Raw genomic sequence first — 4719 nt, 5'->3', positions numbered from 1 at the left:
GGAGAAGATGTAGGGACGCTCCGAACGTAACTACGACGAGAAACTACCCCCCTGCCCCCTCCCTGAAAACTTTTTTCGATGCAGCCAATGAATTGATAATTTTCTAGATGCAGCCCTGACGGTCATGAGCGTGGAGAAAATAAGTTTCTATACGTTTTTTCTTTCTTACTCGTTAGGGCAATCAAATAAATATTTTCTGGCCAGAGAGTTAATTATATCGAGAATCCGAATATTGCGTAGGTACTATATCGACAATAAAATAAAATCTAAATTCAATAAGTTTTTTAGATCACTTTTAAAGGAAGGTGTCACAGGTGGCAAAATGAGCAGCAATGGAGTCCTGGCTTATGTAATGTATGGTAGCGAAGTATGGCATGAAAAAACAAGGGTGAAAATAGGAAGAATGCTGTCGAAATGCGATTTCTAAGGTGAATTTGTGGTAAAACTTTGTTCGATAGATGCACAAGTGTTGAGACAACCATCATCGAAAATCAAGAAAGAAATGCTGTGGTGGTTTGGATATGCAGAGCGAATGGACTGCGAAAGAACGGCTAAAATGATTTACGATGCGAATTTCGATGGATGCAGAAAACGAGAAAGATATGGCATTACCAAATTCAACAAATACTTACTTGAAGATAGACTCGTCAAAAGTCGTAAATATCATCATACGTGGGTGAAAAGATGCATGAATGTAAAAGATGCGAGGTCTGTATACAAAGACATACTGAAGTGGCGTTCTTTCTTCTTTGCCTACCCCCACGGGGAAACGGCTTGATGTTTTGTGTGTTTAAACAAAATAAATAAAGGTCATGTAATTAAAAATTATTGCATTTTTGACTCAGACCAATTGTTAAATAAGATTTCTTTATATAAATTTTATATTTGAAGCACTAACTTTGTGGTTATTCATCATAATAAAATAAATAAAACAGCTTCGTTTTTAACCACATTTTTTTCTCACCGGCTGGTAAAATTAGACAACTTAGAAATTAAAAAAAGCCACATGTCCCATGTGATACAATCATAATATGTCAACGGTATCCTATCAAAGAAAATCAGTCCTTCAGAAATAATGTTTAAAATACTTGTTTCCAAATAGAGAATCGTCAAATAATATTTAGTACTAAAAAACCTGACTGGGTTAAAGATGTAAAATAAAGTATACTTTTTTGAATGGAGAAATAAGCTGAGGTAATCGGCTAGTTTCATCGTTTGCTGAGAACGGACTGGGCGCCGGGCGCACTTCATCGATTTTTTTTGTAGGAATATGTAAACGGTAGTGATGATTTATAATAAATAAAAATTATTTTATTTATTTTCCCATAAACATGGCTACTCTAGTAATTATTGTTGAAAGTCAAATATAGTGGTAAGCTGTGCATAATCGTTCATTTGGACGATTCGCCCCTGCTATATTGTACATATTATTCTTAATAGGTCAAATGGTCAGAGCGTTTGCCTAACATGCAAGAGGTCTCGGGTTCGATTCCCGACATGGACGACATGAAATACCTATCAAAAAATGTGATTTTGCAATAGAATACTTCATAGTCCCTAGACCGGTACCTGAAACGTATGATTGATATCTTACCTTTATGTAACAAAAATGACCAGGATACGTTGCGGTTGATGTATCACTGCAGTACCCTATGCACCATTAGGTGTAGAAAGGGAATAATTAATAAATATATTAAATGTATTTATTCGTTATTTGTTAAACGGGTTGTGGCCTATGGCTAGTGTCGGGTAGTAGCGGACTCACGGATTAGAGGTCCGAGGTACGAGCCCCGCTCTACCACAACCTGATTCCCATTTTCTAATAGTGTGTTTATTTACAGCTCATGGAAAACGGGTCCGAAAACAGAAGTATTTGAGTAAATTATAAGAACGCATACATTTTTCTTTAAAGTAAAAAATGATTTTTTACCAACGGGAACACAATGTCATATTTAAAACCTGGCATGGGCAACCTTTTTCTAGTCTGGGCCAGATTGATAATTTTCCTCCGAGTTGCAGGCCAGAAAATCAAAATAATTATCCAAATACAATACAGCAAACATCGTAAAAAATAAAATCACAATCATCAGATCAAAATTAAAAAGACGTTATAATATGATGCAAAGGTGCAAGAGATTGATATACTTTTCTCTGTTAATAACTGCAATCGAAATCCAGTATTGACATGACACATACTAACACGTCTTAGATTGAATTATTTCAACGTTCCGTTGCATTTACAATTGGATTTCCTTTAAAATCGGATTAAACGACCCTTAGTTTGCTCTATCCTGTTACTTTTGATAATGTCATAGTATATTTTGATAAAGGATAATTTATTATTAACCATATTCGTGAAAAATCACCTCAATCTCGTTGATAAAATTATTTATGTATGTATTACGAATAAAAAACTTCGGAAAATTACACACGTTTGATGTTTTGAGTTTTAAATCAAAATTTGGGGTGTTCAAAATTCCACAGGTCGAATCAAAACGTCCCAAGAGCCGAATTCAGCTCGCGGGCCGGAGGTTACCCATTTCCGTCTTTTAATTTTTGTATCTAAATATTTTAATATTTTATTTACGAATAACTTTAATCAGAGCCTTTACACCTATTACTTAATTAGAGATTTCCGTTTTGAGTACCCCGTTTGGAAAAACCTAAAGTATGTGTAATAAATTAATAATACAATAATAATGAACTTCTAAAGGAACTTAACTTACAATAGCATGGGTATTTTTAGCAATTAAGTACATTAGAATTCAATTTGGTTTTATACCGTCATAAAATTCCAAATCTATTGTAACTGCGAATTTCTTAAAAATAGTAAATATGCAAACCGAAATTACCCATAATTATAATGAGTGTTATTAGATATATTATTGATTTATGGGTTTGTTAGAATTTTCAATAGGACGCTGAGTAAAATAAATAAATCAATATTTCGAGTATTTTCAAATGTTTGTAAATACGTGCTGGAATTCACCATTGAGGGAATATTTCTAAATTTATATAAATTTAGATAAACGGAGATGAACGACATTTTTGAGAAGGGAATATTATGGAAGCTTAGGCATTTACGGTCTCTCTAGCCTGACATTGGCCGGTTCAATGCCAATGTCAGGTCTGTTGTAAATAAAAAATATTTTTTAAATCAATTAAATTCAATTTCACATATTCGTTTTCGTTACTTAAAGTTTTTGTTTTATTTATATATACTTATATACTATACATTTTAATATTGTTGGGAGCATTTCAGCTATTTTGGTCAAAAAAAGCCTGTTGAGCGGAAATGTTTTACTTAAGAAATACTAATTAAATTTGATATTAGATTTGTCAAGTGCATATTCGATATTACGATACAAATATATGTCAGCGCGTTTGCCTACCAGGCAAGAGGTCTCGGGTTCAATTCCCGATATGGTTTTCATTAAATATTTATATGAAAAGGTGTTTTTACACTAGAATATTTCATAGTTCTTGGACTGACACCTGAAGCTTAAGACTGATCATCTTATCCTCATGTAACAAAAATGATCAAGATACACTGCGATTGGTGAACCAATGCAGTGCCCTATGCATTATTAGGTTCAGAAAGGGAATGATGATGACGATGATTAAATTAAAATATATCTGCACAATACATTGTATTTATTATAGGAGCAATTACATTATAAAAAAAGTTTTTCAACTGAATTAATAGTGTAAATAATATGTAATCAATAAAAACAAATGAAAACAAAATCGTGAATAAAATCTTAAACAGTTAATATCAATAGTAATAATAATTATTCCATTTCCGCGTCTAGTGGTGCATGGGACACTGCATCGGTATATTTATATTTAAAAAACAAAATACGATGCAAAAAAAGTAGGCGGTAGTAATAAATAAAGTAATTTAAGTATTTATAATATATTAAACGGAAAAAAAAAAGTTTTGTACGTCTACACACTTCCGTGTTTGGACGGAACTAAAAATTTTATTCTGTGAAAGAAATAGAACAAGAATCCTAGAAGAGTGTTTTCGGCTCCATGACCTCTCAGGTAAAAATCCTGAAAAAGGAAATCGGGTGGCGGTTAGCCCGCCTCTTCGCGTAGGGGGGTCTGTCTACTACGACCGAGACACTGAAATTAAAAGGGTGATTTTTACTGTAATATTTCATAGCCCCTGGACAGGAGCTAAAGCGTAAGACTGATCACCTTGCCTTCATGTATCAAATGATTAAGTTACTCTACAATTGAAGTGCCATCACAGCACCTTATGCACCACTGAGTGCAAAGAAAAATTATGATCTAAAAGGCCATAAAAATATACGAAAATGAAATAGTATTTCTTCATATTTTTAAAGAGTATAAAGTTATATTATAAAGCATAGTTAATTCGAATTTTCTATCTCTAATATTAGGTATTTAGATAAGTTATGTCAATTTTTTCACGTTTTAAAAATGAGCACTAAAAGTAAAACAAAATGGATTTTGATTATACGTCATTTGAAAGAAAACTTTCTGCTTTACAAGATATTGTGTTTGCTTTTACGTTACATGTATTATTTTATTTTATTACAAGCCTTCAAAACAGAATGTCAAGTAGACGAATGTGAGCATTTTCGACACCTTCTGTCCGCGTTCAATCAAGGGAATAAAGGAGAAAAAAAAATAAGGAGAATACATTACTGTCAATTTTTTTGTAAAATAACGAAAGAAAATATATTTTTG

Source organism: Micrasema longulum, unplaced genomic scaffold (assembly GCF_059751315.1).
Source record: "Micrasema longulum isolate JH-2025_06_02 unplaced genomic scaffold, ASM5975131v1 h1tg000998l, whole genome shotgun sequence".
In the NCBI taxonomy this organism is placed as follows: Eukaryota; Metazoa; Arthropoda; class Insecta; order Trichoptera; family Brachycentridae; genus Micrasema; species Micrasema longulum.
Note: the sequence above shows the minus strand (reverse complement) of the source record.